This window comes from Canis lupus, chromosome 11 (assembly GCF_048164855.1).
Source record: "Canis lupus baileyi chromosome 11, mCanLup2.hap1, whole genome shotgun sequence".
Lineage (NCBI taxonomy): Eukaryota > Metazoa > Chordata > Mammalia > Carnivora > Canidae > Canis > Canis lupus.
The window spans coordinates 52,382,293-52,398,806 of NC_132848.1; the positions used below are offsets into that span (position 1 = coordinate 52,382,293).

The 16,514-nt window shown below is 47.6% G+C and overlaps 1 protein-coding gene across 2 annotated transcripts in view; it reads right to left on the minus strand.

Annotated features, from left to right (window-relative positions):
* KCNK12 (potassium two pore domain channel subfamily K member 12) overlaps nucleotides 1-16,514 on the minus strand; it is a 65,392-nt gene that overhangs the window by 47,457 nt on the left and 1,421 nt on the right. The window lies entirely within an intron of this gene.

The following is a 16,514-nucleotide window of genomic DNA, read 5'->3' on the forward strand; positions in this document are numbered from 1 at the left end:
TGGCTCACTCTCTTACTCCACTCCATGTCTTTGCTCATCAGAGACCCTTTTAGATCACCTAGTCAAAAACAGCACCCGTTTCCATCATTCTTTTTCTCGTACCTTGCTTTTTTCTTTTTGTAGCCTTTATCACCATCTGACACTTATCTATTGACTGTTTTCTTCAACTAGAATGTTACAGTGGGGACTTTGTCTACTTGTTCGGTTCTGTATGTGGAGGGTGAAATCAATCACTCCTACGCATACACACACATACTGCATTCCTACCTCACATTTTTCTGGAACTCTCCAGTTATAGGCTCCTTGATGCATGAAACACTTTGGGACCCTCAAAGGGGCTAGAAGGAGCCCTAAATGACATGTTTTAGCACAGTGGCACCACTCTGCAGTTTGAAACCCTGGAAACATTATAAGAGGTAAAGGCCAGGGCCTTACAGATGTTAGTTTCTTCAATCATATTACATGGAAAAGTTGGGCCTCTCTCTGCAGGGTCTGAGTCATCTCCTTCCTCCATTCTCAGCTCTGGGGAGTGGGGCAGGGTCAGGAACTAGGGTAAAATTAGAGTACTCAGCTCTAGCCCTGCAGCTGGGATGCCCTTCAGCCATAAACAGCTATAAAAGAAGAATTTTTTAATGGAAAAACCACTTAGAGTGAAATAAAACAGATTTATTTGGAGGTGAAGATGGTTATAGGAACAAAGATGCCATGAATTAAGGTCACTGCTACATACTAACCTCTGTTGCAGTCTTACCACCTTTCCCTAGTGCCTTTCTTACTTGCAAGACACAGGAGACTGCCCTCTGTAATTTGTGAGCAGGGAGGGGAGTGCTATCCTGCTGAGCCTAGATTTGGAGGACGGGCTTTCTCCTCTGGCCTCAGCCTGACTTCACTCCCCACTTTCTCTGCAGCTGGAGCATCCTCACCTACTTCCCCCCCATTATTAGACAGACACACACACACACACACACACACACACACACACCCTTCTGGATGTAATGTAGAGATCCCCAGGCTCACATTCAGTCCCTTTTCCTGGATCTTGATGTGTGGCCTTGATGTCAAGAAATGGGGGCAGAACAGAGAACAAGAAAACCCAAGAGTAGTGGAGATGGTGTTGAGTCACTTTGAGTGCCAGTCACTAGATCCTGCCATTTGGTTCCTGAAAACCCTTCTCTCAGCTTATCTTTTCCCTTCCAAAGGCCACAGGATCCCTGTCCCCTGTCCCTAGCCCCTTTCACCCAGTTTACTCTGCACACAGATATTCAGGATCCTGGATTGCCATATAAACAAATGAACAAACATTTATGGACCCTTGGCCTATATGTGGGGATCTTCCCTGCAACCCTGTGAGGGAGACATTATTGTGGGGATGATTTGTATATAGCTGCTAAGTCTAATGTGCCAAATTCTGCTAGCTCTTTGTTCAATGTGTGTACACCAGTAGCTATAAAATAAAATTATAACCATCATAGATCATGAGCCACTTAGAGCTCATGAAGAAACAATACACATTGGCAATCCTTTTGAATGAGTTTGGAATCACATTGCAGTTCAGAGCTAAATATACAAACTAAGTACCTACTCCTCAAGGATTTACCACCCATATAGACATGTAAGCTCCCCATAAAGTGCAGGGGACAGCTGGTAGTGGGCTGATTTAAATGTTTGAGGTGAACAGCCAAAACGAGGTACTTCACAATTATCTGGTTGTTTCCAGGCAGTCTAGAGAATGACAATTTAGACTAACTAGATTGCCTGATTTAATGACATACTATATAGTGACTAATCAGCCAAAATGCTCCTCTAAAACACTCATCATCACATTGCAACTCCTGCTCAAGAACATATAATGGCTCCTTATTGCTCCCCATGCCAAGTCTAAACATTTCTGCCTGTCTTTTCAGGGTTCACTGATATGACCTAAACCTATAAAACCAGTTTTACCTGTCATTGCTCCTTAATATGCTTAAGCTAGGCTGGTCATGATGTCACTCACTGTTCCTCCAGACCTCCCTGTCCTACAGTCTGAGAGGTGGCACCAGACACAGTGAAGTGAGCAAAGGATCTGGGGTCAGAGAGCTCAGCTCAGGGTCCAGTTTTGCCACTCATGGTGTGCCCTCAGCCACATTCTTTTTAATAAAAGCAATAGCTCACTCAGAGTGCCTATGAAATGCTGGGGCCAGACTAAGCACTACGCTCATTATGTCCTATAGTTCTCCTGACAACTGGTGAGATAAGCACTACTATTACTTCCATTTTATAGATGTTAAAACTGAAGCTGTGGAAGTTCGTTCATTTGTTCAACAAGTGCCAGGTGCCGTGCTCAGCAATAAGAATATAACCATGGATGAGAGAGAGAAGAACCCTGCTCTCAAGGAGCAGGGAGTGACGAGGGGTCAGGCAACAGACAAACAAGTAAACAAACACATAAGCCAGATGATTTATGAAGGCATTTCATGCTCTAATAAGACATGGAAGTAAAAAAAAAAAAAAAAGCATGGAAGTGTGATGAATGGTGGCCAGGAGTGAGAAGGGTCATCAGTGTGGTCAGGGAAGATTCTTCAAAAGGTGATGTTTTAGCTTTTGACATTGAGACTTGAATGTGGTTAAGAAGTCAGCCATGCTAAGACTCAAGGAGCAGGGTTCTAAGGAGCAGGAACAGCAAGTGCAAGTACCCTGAGGCCTAATAAGCCAGTTTGGTATAGTGACAGAAGCAAAGGGGAGAGTGGTACTGGTGAGGCTGACAGGAGACAAGGCCAGATCCCACAGGGCCTTGCAGGGCATGGTTAACGAATATGATTTCCTGCAGTGGGACATCACAGAAGGGTTTCAAGTGGAAAACTGGACAAGAACTTGGTCTGATGATACCTTTAAAGATCTCTGTGGCTGCTGTGTACAGAAGAGGTTGTCAAGATGCAGACAAGAAACTGAGGGTTGGTTAGAAGACTGATTTAGTTGCCCCAGCCACAGGTGATGGTGGTGGTGATTAGGGTAGAAGGAAGTGATTGGCATGGGGATGAGAGGATGGGATCTGCATGTATTTTGCAGACTGAACTGACAGGAGTTGATGATGGATTAGAAATGGAAGGTTAGGGAGAAAGAGGAATCAGGACAGCTCCTTATATTGGTGACATTTATTCAGACAAGGAAGACTGAGCTGGGGCAGGAATCAAGTGGTTTTTTTACTCTTTGATACCAAATTAGCCAGCTACGTTGAGAAGTCAAGGAGGAAGTTGGGCCTATGGTCTTGAAGCTTAGTGTAGAAGATTGGAGTTATTCTGGAGATCATCAGCAGATATACATGGGCTGCAATGGAATGGGAATATGCAGACCCAAAATATGCAACTTTGGCATGGGATTATCTTGGGCTAAAGGCAATGGAGAGACAGCAGATATAGGAAAGCTCTCTACCTTTCCCCTCTCTCTCTAAATGTAGGGTATAAAATTTCCTTTGTGAAGATGTCTTCTCTTCCCTCAACTGTACCAGAAAGAAAAGAGCTCTTCATCATGAGAGACACTCTTATCACCCTGATACTGCATGAGATTGAGTGTGCATAAGAAACCTTACTAAGGGCAGCCCCGGTGGCTCAGCGGTTTAGAGCTGCTTTCAGCCCAGGGTTTGATCCTGAAAACCTGGGATGGAGTCCCATGTCAGGCTCCCTGCATGGAGCCTGCTTCTCCCTCTGCCTGTGTCTCTGCCTCCCTCTCTCTCTGTGGGTCTCTCATGAATAAATAAATAAATAATCTTAAAAAAAAAAAGAGACCTTACTAAAATAACCCTTATGTTCCATTAGTTTCCCCTACCTACAATTCATCACTCCTAGATAATTTATCACTCCTAGTAGGCTAAACTCTTTTTTCTTTGTCTTATAACTTCACAATTTATAGTTCTTTTTTTCTTTTTTTTTTTTATGATAGTCACAGAGAGAGACAGAGAGAGAGAGGCAGAGACATAGGCAGAGGGAGAAGCAGGCTCCATGCACCGGGAGCCCGATGTGGGATTTGATCCTGGGTCTCCAGGATCGCGCCCTGGGCCAAAGGCAGGTGCTAAACCGCAGCGCCACCCAGGGATCCCCATATAGTTCTTCATTAAGATGGCATATAAGCCCCTGGCTAACTGTTTCTTTGGGTATTCAATTCTTTCCTTAAAGGGCCTTCATGTATAAACATAATAATCCCTTTGTCCTGCGAATCTGGTTTTTGTCATTTAATTGGCAGGGCCCCAGAACTGAATCTAAGAGGGTAGAGGAAAAAGACTTTTCCTCCCCCACAGGTGAAATCAGATTGCCTGAAGAGAGAGCAAAGAGAACAGTCTGGGGACTGAGTTTGGGGCTGTCCAACACTGAAAGGCAACATGGAGGAGGGGATCCAGCAAAGGAAACTAAAGAAGGCAGCCAGTGAGGGTAAAGAGAGCATGATGTCTCAGAAGCCAAGAGAGAAGAGGACTTCAAGAAGGAGTGGTCAGCCATGTTTCATATTGGTGAGATGCTGAGTAAGATGAGAACAGGGAAGTCACCACTGGATTTGCAGGAGGAGGCTGCTGGGAATCTTGCAAGCATAGATTCTGGAAAGGTGGGGTGACATCTTGATTGATGTAGATCCAGAAGAGAAGGGAGGAGAGCAAGGGAAATGTTGACTACCATTTTGAGAAGTTTTCCTGTAAAGGGGAGCAGAGAAAGGAGGAGGTAGCTGAAGGACAATGCAGGGGCCTAGAGAGGGGTCTATTAAGAAGGGAGAAAATATATCATGTTTGCATACTAATTAAGGACACTGGTAATGCAAGGGAGTGGGTAATGGCGGGAACAGAATCTTTGAGCAAGTTAGAGGGGATGGGACCTAGTGATCCAGGCATTTGAAAGGCAGCTATGCTCACCACTATACCACCAACGTGAACCAGGTATTTGAAAGTGTATCATTCATCTGCCGTCCTAACAGGGAAAGCAGCTCCATGTGATGAGTGGATTTGGGGATGTGAGGATAAGAGAGAACCTGTCAGGTTACTTTTATTTTCTTAATGAAATGTGAGCAGAGTGAGGGGTGTGGGAGGCAGGAGGCAGGAGGTGGGAGAAAAGGGGATAGCAGTGAATTGACATGATTGGAAGGAGGGCCTTCCAGTTGGATGTCCAGCTGGTACCCAGGATCACTAATGTAAAATTGGATCGGCCAGCATTGTGCCATTGTTTTCTCCAGCCACATTCAGCTGCTTGGGTGCAGGACAGGAATAGGTGGAAAGCTGGTGCTTTGATGGGGACAGGGGCACAGCACACAGGGAGAAGAGCAAGGAAGTTAAGGGTCTCTGCAGAGGGAGTAAATCCAAGTTGGATAAGGAAAGAAGCAGGAACCCAAACAAGATGATGGAAATAGGAGTAGGACACTGCGGGTCCCAAGGTCCCAGGATGGCTGTTCTGGGGCAATAGAGGACGAGAGCTGGAAGGACAGGAGGTGGTGGTCAGAAGAAGAGATGTTTGGAGCCAAACACTTTGAAGGTAGTGCAGGGTCACAGCAAGGAGAGAGGTAGAGCCGAGGTGGGACAGAAAAGAGCATGGTTGCAGATGAGACGGTCCAGGGACATAAGCCTCAGGTCCTTGATGGGTTATGCTCCGGAGACGGGAGTGGGGTGCAGAGAAAGGCAGTGAGCAGGGCTTCCTCGGTGATGGGTGATCAAGCAAGAGACATGTCCCAGCAACCCAGCTAGAGAATAATAGAGCTGAAATTCAAACCCTGGACCAGGGCTCTGGGTGCCCTCCCTGTCCCCTGTGTCACACAGCAAGTTGTCTGCTGGTGATGCAGCTTTTCTCATTCTGCCAATGGAGCCACGAACAATACCCACCCCCTGCTGAATGGTGCGTGCCGGGGAGCTTTGTAAGGCACTTTTTGCACAGCAGGCATACAATCCAGTGTGCTGCCCTATGGGGAACAAGACACCCTACCCACTTGAACTCTTGGCACACCTACTTCTATGATGCCCACCAGGCTGTGCAGAGTGCTCACTAATTTGACCACAGTCGCTTGCCATTAGGGACTGTGCTGCCTCAGGGGCTTGAGGCTGGTGTGTAGGTGGTGATGGCAAGAGAGGGGACTCTCTGTGGCTGCTGGGCTTCTCACTTACTGGTTGCATGGTACAGCTCACTCTAAATGCACTGAGGTGCCTGGTTCTACTTACAGAAGCGCTGGGGTGAATCCCTCTGCAAACTGACGCTTTCTTGTACAAGGCGAATCATCATCTGATCTTCACATTTTATTTTTTCAAAAACTGGTGCCCAGTTAGACTTGAGAACCTTGGAAACAGCCATTCATCCCATAGATATTTCTGGAGCCCCTCCCATGTGCCAAGCCCTGTGCCAGCCAATGGGAGGCAGAGATCAGAGATCACAGATCGGAAGACACAGGCCCCAGGCTGCTGGCAGGGTAGAGCCCTGTGGTTCTGCGTCCAGAGGCAGGGTCCTCTTCTCTGCCGGCTGCCGAGCGCTTTCAGAGCTCCCCTACCACTGGTTCACCTGCCTCTCACCTTCCCTTCCCCACTCTCCATTTAAAAATAGAAGCCAGCCATCAAAACCTGCATGGTCTCCAAAATGCACCCTGCCCTCCTAAGAAATGCCAACCAGCTCAACGTGGGCAGAGTTTTATGTGTTCCTTTCCCTCTGGGCCCGGGCTGTCTCTGCAGCATTTCTGGCAGGCCCCGGTGTGAGGAGCTCAGAATTCAGAACACTTGGCAGCAGGGAACGAGATCGCGGCCATTTGGAAAGGATTAGGAAGAAGTTAAACGGAGTGCGGTTCGGGGTTTGTGTTTATCTCAACTGTAACTTTCCAAAAAGCTGGGACACCCAATTCCAATAAAAGCCTCCCCAAGTATTTTTGGAGGCATTGTGATGGTGCTGGATTGTGTGGGTGGGGGTGGTTTTTCCCAGTTTGTGCAATGCGTTTAGTGACTGGGAAAACCTCTGTCCAATTTGGTGCACCAACCTGTGTTTCCCAAGGGATATGCCCTGGGCAGGTGGCGAGGCAGCAGTGCTGGGCTAAAGGGTGGAATTCGGCAGGGCCTCCTGAGGGCTGGGGACCAGAGGCTGTGGCCAAGGCCAGGCCAGACGGGGAAGCAGAGTCGGTGGGAGAGCTGGGATCAGAAGTCTGGCTCCGTTATTCAGGACTGAACTTCTGCTACCACTCCTGGCTGGTCTGGTTTCACACCAAGGATGGTGCAGGGCCCCAGCAGGGTAGGAAAGGACCAAGCAGACTCAGAGAGCCACGGAGGCAGCACCGTCAGCCAGGGGAAGCCCCGTCATGGTGAGCTGGCTGCCTGCTGCACACCTGCCAGCTGCTGAGAGAGCTTTAAAACAATGGCCCAGCAGAAGGGCCAGGGCACAGCCCGCCCCTCTGGCTCCAGGGCATAGGGAGAGGGAGGGGCAGGGAGATTCCTGGAGCCCAGCTTGGGCCCAGCTTTTTGCATTAAAAAAAATATTTTTTATTACTATGTCCAGCAGTCCAAGGTTTTCAGTTACTCACACTCATTTATTCATTCCATCCATTCAGCATACGTTGATTAATCACCTACTTTGTGCCAAACATTCTGCTCCGTGATTTACAGAAACTATCTCTTTGCTTTAATTATCTTCATCCATCTCCAGACAGTGCCCCTTTATAGTAGTCATTCTGTGCATTGACAAGCCCTACTGAGACAGAGCTCCAAACTCGGAGGAGGAAGGGAGTAGTTTCTGACATCTAGGACATGCTAGGTCCTGTGGCAGCTTTTGACATAACTTGCATTATTTCCAGGGAATCTGGCATAGAGACAAATAGTGGCCACAAGTCTAGGGGCAGTAAGAGGGTCTTGCTCTAGTGGCCTTGAGGACCAAGTTCACTGGCTAGAAGATGGCAAGAAAGGGAAGAGCATTTCAGGCGGAAAGTAACAGCATAAACTACTTTAAGCCTGGAGGCTTAAAGTTCCTGTAGCTTGGGGGTGGGGTGGTGTGGAGTAGGGGGTGGGGGAGGGATGGCCAGAAGTTAAGAGTGGCTAGAAAGGGGGGGGGTGCAGGGAGTGGGGTCAGTTTCATGTGCTCCCCTAATATCTGGGTAGGTTTGCCTCCAGGATATAACCTTGAGCAGAATCTTTCATAAAGCAACTGGCCCTTGGGAACTGAGCTGGCCGTGTCCCCAGACTTTCTTGGCTGGTGTGAGGACCTTCTGGTTATTTGGTTTTGCGTTCCTGCCTCTCTGTGTCCACTGCTGCTAGCCCAAGTGCAAGGCTGAGGGTCCCCTCTCTGGGCAGGAGCTTGGTACAAAGTTCCACACAGGCTCCCAGAATTCTGCTGAGCTCCGCACAAAGCACTTCGTGTCTGCCTTCTCTCATCTGCTGGCAGCCTCCCTCACAGAGAGGAGCAGGTTGTAAAGAATGGAAAGCAAGCAGCCCTTGGTTCAGTGCAGCCACTGGGGCTGCAAGGAGCACAGAAGAGACAAATCTGAGTCCCTAAATTGTGCTTGAGCCCTTGCCGATACCTTCTCACATTCTCCTCCTCCACTCTCACCACCCAGCAGATCCCAGAGTGGGCTGTGATCCTTCTCTAATAGGTAATGCAGAGCTCAGGGGTAGCAGAAAGGCATCAGGAGTCCTAAATCCTCTATCCCGCCAATGATTCACTTGCTATGTGTCTCCAGGCAAATCTCTTGCCCTTTCTGAGCCTATTTCTTTGTCTGTGAAATGGGATAACAGCATCTTCTTTGATGTTGTAGGGTTTTTGAAAGGTTCCTGAGTAAATATGGGTGAAAGCACAGTAAACTGGGAAACAGGACATGTGGATGAGGGGGAGACTATCAGTGAGAATAATGAGGCTTCAGCTACGCCTCCTGCCCCCCAGAACCAAGGCCCTTGGGGTGTTGGCAGGGGAGAGTTTGGAGCGGGGAGATGCTGGCAGGCCCTGCAGCTTCCCCCCACCTTCCTGTTCTGCCCTAGAAGGTCTCTGACTGGGGATGCTTTCTCTGCCCATCATGCTATCAGCGCCTGGCAACCTGGAGCAACACTGTGGCTCCGAAGGCTCTTTGCTGCAGTGCCACCCCCTCTCCCCATGGCCTCCGCCCGCTGTCCCAGCACCAGGCCCACCTCAGAGAAAGGTGGCAGGGCCCGACTTCAGCCCACATGAAGCTCTGCTGGTCCCAGCTCCATGACCTTCCCCTAAGACCAAGCACTGCTGAGAGGCCCCAATTCCCCTGGGAGACCAGGAGGGAGGGCAGGGGTTGCCCTGCCAGGGCTCCATTTGGGGAGTGGGGAGCAGAGGAGCTGTGTCCCCCACTGGGGACACTGGTCTAACCCACACTCAATCATTCATTCAGTTGTTTGCTAAATATGTTCTTTAAAAAGATTAAGGCGCGCACACACGTGAAGAATTATTAAGACGTTCTAGTTGAGGAACCAAAGAAAATGCATTTTAAAAAGCACCCTCCCAGGCCACTTATGTAACAGTGCAGGACAGCAACACGCCCCAGAGACAGTGGCCAATGAGAGGGCAGCAGATTACACACTGCAGGGTGGCTGAGGCCCAGAGGACTGTGCACAGCACGGTGTGTGCGACTGAGTGCAGGGGGTGAGCAGTGCCTCAGTTTCCCTCCTGTGCAGTGAGGCAACACAGGGCTCGCCAATGGAGCCAGCCCAGTTCTGGGCAGCTGATGCTTCCGGAGGGCTGGCCAGACATTGCACGCATGGCCTAGCTCGTTCAGTCCTTAAAGTAATACCCCATGGGGCAGGAACTCTCATTATCCTCACTCTACAGAGGAAGCTCAGGTGTGCGGAGCAGTACATCCGCTCACCAGGAGCCCATGGCTTTAAGTGGCAGAACTGGGACAGAACTCAAGCAGGCCAGTTGCGGAGCTGGCGTGTTCAGTCTGCACTGTATTGTACTGGGAGATTATGAGCAAATCACCTTCCAAGGCGTGAGAATGTCAGAGCTGGAAGGGACCCCCAGGGACTGGTACTCCTTCCTTTTAGGAATGGAGAAACTGAGGTACGAGGTGGCGATGTGTCTTGCCCAACGCCACACAGCCAGTGAGTGACAGAGGTGGGTCTCAGCTGTCGGTCCTTTGATTCGCCACTGTTTCTCTACACCCTGGCTAGTACAGGTACAGCCTGGGGACTGGTGATAACAGGTATTCCTGGGAGCTCGTTAGGAATGCAGAGTCTCAGGTTCCCTCAGACTTAACTGAGCAGAAACCTGCATTTTGACAAGAGCTCAGTGATTCACATGCACTTCACATGCAAACTCACATGCAGTTTGAGAAGCACTGCTCTTTGCTACTCTACCTTCCTGGTCTGCAGTCTTGTTACTGTGAGTACGATGACGTTGTATGCAGATACAGAATAACCTGAAATCATAAAATTCTGGAAGCTCCATCCCAGGCTTACATGGGGGTAAGTCATCTGGGAACTGGGAGAGGCAGACAAAACAGGTCCCCCGGAGCTCGGCTCTTCAGGGGCTCGGGCACACCAGTCACAGGGGACCTGCTACTTAGCTGGGAGCTTAGCCCTGAGCTGGGGGTTAACAGAGAGGGTCCAGAGCATCCTCCACCATCATCACTGACGGCTAGTGGAGGAGGTCTAGACTCCCTTGAGGAAAAGCCAGACCTGGAGGCTGGCTTGGGAATGGCAGGTTCAGGATAGAAGTTCCTGAGGTAGAGCCTGGCAGCAAGGGATGGTTGCCGAGAGCTGGCCAGGGCTGAGGGCCAAGGAGCTTTGGTTCTTTATTGGCACCCTCCCAGCACCTCCCTGCATACTGTGAAAGGCTCTGCTCAGTTCCATGGAAAGTCCTATGTCCTCAGAGCCTTGAGACCCTCTGCCTCCTCACTCTTCCCTGCACAGAAGTCCTGCTGCTCGCTGCCCCTGAGTGAAGCCAGAAGTTGAGACAGCGCGGCATGCCCAGCTCAGCCCCATACTCATTCTGATTTGTGGGATGGCAACCCCTGTTTCCGCCCCGGCTCCTGGGGAAGTCAGTGGAACTAGGGTCAGAAGACTGGGGAAGACCCAGGCTGGGAGTGACCACAGGAACACAGTGGCCTTTTGCTCTGTCTCCCAGCTTTTCTGAACCTGAGGCAGCCACAGAGGCGTAAGGAGAGTCCCACTGTAGTTGGCAGTCTCCCTACACAGACCACCTTCAGATGGAGCAGCAGCTTTTCCCTGGAGGACACCCAAGGCACCTGACTTACTGCTGTTCCTCTGATGGCCTACTCTCTTCTCTCTACACTCTTCCCATTTCTCTTCAGTGTATATAGCATAATGCTCCTCTGACTTGCTGTATGACCTTGGGCAACCTCTCCCCATCTCTGAATCTTATGTGAAATGAGCAACGGGGCTAAATTAGCCATCTTCAGGTGGGTCTTGGAGGAGCTCCTGGGCTCCTCGGAGAAACCTCTGGGGAGAGCATGGTATCCAAAGGTAGGCCTGATGGGCATGGCTCCTGCCCCTATCTCCTCCAATCAGAGTAACTTTGCTGCTGTTTGTTTACTATAATAGGATGTTTGTTGGCATCTTTTGGCAAAATGGCCTAAATGCTTGGGAGAGACGTTCTGAAGGACTTTTATGGTACTGTCCAGCTAGAATCCCCTAGGGGTAGATCTTTGCTCCATGTGGCACAGTTCTAGGCCTTTCCAGGCTGGAGCCTAGTCAGGACTAAGGGAAGGATGTTCCCTCTCAGCTGGATTGGCCCAGGAGTAGAGGGGACAGGAGGGAAGAGGGTCCAGGTACCCCAACCCCTTCGGTCTTTGATGGCCTGGCAGCTACTCTCATCTGTTCCTCTTTCTTGTCCTTCTTCACTGTCCATAAACCTCCCAAAGGAAGCAGCTCTCACTAAAGCAGTAGAGGCTGACAGTGTTGACACCACAGCCTTGTTCAAGGGGTGGCTCAGCCCCCGGGACTGAATGCAATCCTGGCAAAAACAAAGTGGCCTGTTTCCATAGCACAATCGGCTGGGTAACTATCCAGTCTCTGCTAGGCTCAGCTTGGGGGAGACCAGACAGTCCCCCACTCTGAAGGAGCTGGCCCAGAAGCCACGAAGATAGCAGTATCCACTGACTCAGCAATTTCACCACGGGGAATTCAACCCAAGGAGATATCGCAGAAAGAAAAGGCCATCTGCATAAAGATGATCACTGTGGCATTACTCAAAATAGCCCTAAACAGGGAACTACCCAGCTTCCCAGCAATAGAAGTAGTAAATTATAGAACATCAACCAGATGGAATATTATGCACCCACTAAAATTAGCATGTGAAGGCTATGTGGAAACATGGAAACAACACTGGTGGTAAAATGTTAACGAAAGGGAAGCGGCTCCGCAAAGATCAGTTCTCTTTCCTTTCCCTACCAAAGGCGTGATAGAGAACCGCAGCCGTATCATGAGTGACTTGCTGTCTTGTTCACTGAAGAAAAGATGACTGAATGTCTCCCACGTGCTGGGGCCAGGGCTGGGTGCTAAGGATATAGCATGGCTGAGAACACATTTCCTGCTCCCCATCTAGCGCCTCCAATCTAACACTGAAGTTCTTCCCTAAATGTCCTTCAAAGCTGTCATAGCATCATCTTTCTTTTTTTTTTTTTCTTTTCTTTTTTAAGCATCATCTTTCAATAAAAAGTAGTTGGTGAGGAAAGTAAGAGAAGAGAGGTGTTCCCCTCCTTCCGAGTAATGTTCATTCCCTCCTGGGATCAAAGCAACCTCCAGCTGGATCACATACATGTCAGAAGAAAACCAAATGTAAATGTGATAGTGACATTTCAGTCTTATAATGTCTTAGTTTCCTTTGAAGCAAAAACTGTTTTAAAAAATCCATGATAAAAAAGAGGAAAAAAGTTAGGACTTGTTACTAATCTCACGGCTGAATAATTAAGTGTGCCTAATTCTGAAAGTAGCAAACGAAATTATGCAGTGCCAAAAGTGACAACTCTCATACCTACACCATCCCGTCTATAGCAGCGTGGTTTTAACTTTATAGCTAAAATACACTGCCAGAAAACCTAATAAAAGGAAGCAAAAATATTTCTGTTTATATCAAGCTGCCATTTGAGAAAGACTTTTAAATATGTTCTTCCCCATGTGTAAATCTGACAGCAGTTGCATAATTAAAACCCCAGTGGAGAGTTTCCTTTTAATCTTTTCAAAGTAAACCAGTAAAACATCCTTTAGGATGTAAAATGATGGATTAATACCCTTTGGATTGCTTGCTCGTCTTTGAACTAGAGTACTGCCTCCAAGAATATTATTTAGTGCTAAAAGAACACAAGCCACCATCTTTATCTGTAGGAGTTCATGTAATCACAGAAGATGCAGACAGTGATGTGCCAAAGGCCACACATGCATCTATGATGAGTTATGTTCATCTCAGATTTTGCTAAATGGAGGACTGAATTAAATGAGTGCATTCACATTAAAACCAACTTGATTTCAACCCCTTAGGAATATGTCACATAGCATAAATGAAAGAAATAATAATTACCCAGGATTTCAGTTCAGTGTGAGCAATCAATATGAATATTTTAGACCACAGGGTGTTTTTTTTTATTTTTATTTTACTTGAGCTATTCAGGTTGAATTTCTATACAGCCTCAACTATGGCTGAACAATCACTAGCAAATTTTTCCTAGATCTGTACCATGTGGACACAAACGTGTCTATACAGTTGCAAACTGCCTAGCTCTGAGTATAGGGTCTTGCTCAAGCCAAATGTCTGGACAAATATTTCATCTTATTATGATGTTCTATCTAACCCTGAATATACATAGGCACATCTGAACTTTTCTTCTGTGTCATCCTCTAGCTGAAAGCCCATTCCTGCCCTTTCTTCCTCTTCCCTGCACACACACACAGGGGCAAAAGAAGGCAGAAAGCAAGTGGTTTCTGTCTTTGTACCATTCTGATAAACATCAGAATGTCTCCTACTTGCTAGCACCTCTGTCTCTGACCTTCTTTGTGTTGGCTCCTGCCTTCTCAGCTTAGACCTGCCAGATGCTTCTAGTCTGTCTGACCTCTAAGATATGTTTGATCCTTCAGGTTTTCTCTGGAATTAATCAGTTGTTGTCCTGACCAACAGACCAGTCCTCTTGCCTAGCCCTGACCTCCCATCAGACCCACATACACCCATACCCAATATTAAATACTTCAGTCTCAAACAAGGATGTGCCCACCAACAATGCACATGAAATTGGTAGACCAAACACCGCATAACATGGATTCTGGAGCCAGCTGAACGTATAATTAACTGTGACCTGAGATGAGTCCCTTAACACTCTGTACCACATGAGATTAGACTAACGGTCTCTCTTGTTCTATTCATCTTTAGTGAAAACAGCCAGGATATGCTGCCCATAAACCCTGTTGATGCATCTGCTGGAATATGTTTTAACCTGTGTCTTGCAGGATAAGCTTTAACTTTTTCAAATGTAGCACTGGGCCTGACATACACAATGCAACAAATTTATAGGATATATAAAGGAAGGTTTTTACATACTAAAATCTAGATGAATTCATTTAGCAGGGTCCGCACAACACAAAAAAGCAATGTCCATACTGCTGCAAGGACCATATACACCATGATATTCACTGATCAGATAAAACTGAGTGCATGCTAATTTTCCTCTTCATTGGATGAAGTGGCAGGCAAAGAATCCTGACTGCCCGTTTTGGACTGAGCTTTGGCTCCCTGAACTGCTAAATCCATAAAAGCACCAATACTAATAATAATTGTTCCTGAAGACTCAGGGCATTTAAGGGAAAGAAACTATGTAAGCATAAGAGAAACTGACATATGTAGGTCTTTACTTAAATCTCAGTACATTTTGCAAGAACAGGCTGAAATGACAACCTTGTTACTTTGGGATTCAGCACAATTTATCTGACAGATAGGAGTGACCAATTTGAACCACTGCCCCAGACCACTAGAGCAAGTGGATAACTGACAGAGATCCTGCTACCCGCGAGGCTGTCTTGGCATCCCTGCAAAGGTCTGGTTTGATGCCAAGCTGTCCACAGGCTAGTCCTGGTCCCTGAGTGCCGCTCCCCTCAGAGATACATGTCTCCCTGCGGCAGATTTTGGAAACAGTATGCTGGGTCATTCGTAACACAGCCACATGCTTCAGTGTAGCCCTCCTACACTGCTTGCCTACATCTGAAAACACAAATCAAGAAAGAGAATATAGCTCCTTTCTGCTTGACTAAAGAACAGCCAATCCTGCCAATAGATTAAAGGCTGGGGCTTGTAACAATTTGCCAACAGACTTGATTTTGTGCAAAGACTGAGAGAAGCTTTAGAAACTGTGGCTGGGCAGTGAATGAAGAAATTTATGGGAGCTCATCAGAGAGGCACAGAGACAATAGCATACAGGACACTGGCATGGGGCCCCATTTGGGTGCACTCACTGCCTATAGGAAGAGGACACTACTAACCTTTCCCTTTGGCCTGTGGGTTCCATTAGAAAGCTAAAACCAGAGTGTGTAATTGGGAGAGAAATGCTGCGGCCACCCAATATGTGCACAGGTGTGCCTCTAGGTGGAAAAAAGCAAAAGGGTCTGTTTACAAGAGTTAGAGCACAAATCAGTAATGAGCTATGAATGCATGATGTCATCCTCTAGGACTAAGCATCCTTAGTACTTTTAAAGCACTTAAAAAAAAACTCTAGTTGCTATAGCAACTTGATGCAGCTCTTAAAAGGGTTTTTTTTTTTTTTTTTGAGGGGGTCATTTTATATCTTCAATCACCATAACAACATGATATAGCTTTTAAAGGGTATTTTTATCCAATTTGTGTGTGCTTTGGGCTTGGGCCATATTTGCCTTTTCTACTTAAAATAATCAGATCAAGCATGACACACGAAAAATCATTGAAGGAAAGGAAGCCCTTTCGTAGACTATACATATACACTCAGAGAGACATCTCTAGCTGCTCATATCCTGCACATGGATGAAGTCTTTCTCTGTCTCCCAGCAGCCATCAGGAATGGCTTACACTGGCCAGTAAGTTTGTGCCCATCTCTGAGCTGGCATACCAAACTAGCCCAGAGAACTAGGGACAGAAGGTGTGTCCGTACAGTCCCTCATTTCTCAGCCCAGTGAATCCAGCCCCCTCCTCTGAAACTACCACCAGGAGATAGTACCTTGGGGTGACTAGTGATACAGCTAAATGCCTTCTCCCACCCTGGGACTCAAAGCAGGAGCAGATGGGACATACACAAAATCTCACCAAAGTGGAAATCCTGTATTTATTGTGCACTCTGTAGTAACTGGGGAGGAGGTCTGTTTCACATGACACCCAGGATCCAGGGAAAGGGGGGGGGTGATGGGGAAAGTGGGTGACAAAAGAAGAAACGGAAGGGGTGGAGCGCAGAGCAGTAAGCGGCTCCAGGATCTCTACAGGAGAGGCTCAGAGGGAGAGGGTCAAAGTGGGAGAAGTGGGGGGCTTATTAATGGAGTATTTACATTGCATATTTTGTACGGTTGTGAAACCGTGAACTGTTTTATGTCAAAAATAAGGAAAAGGGCTGATAAAATG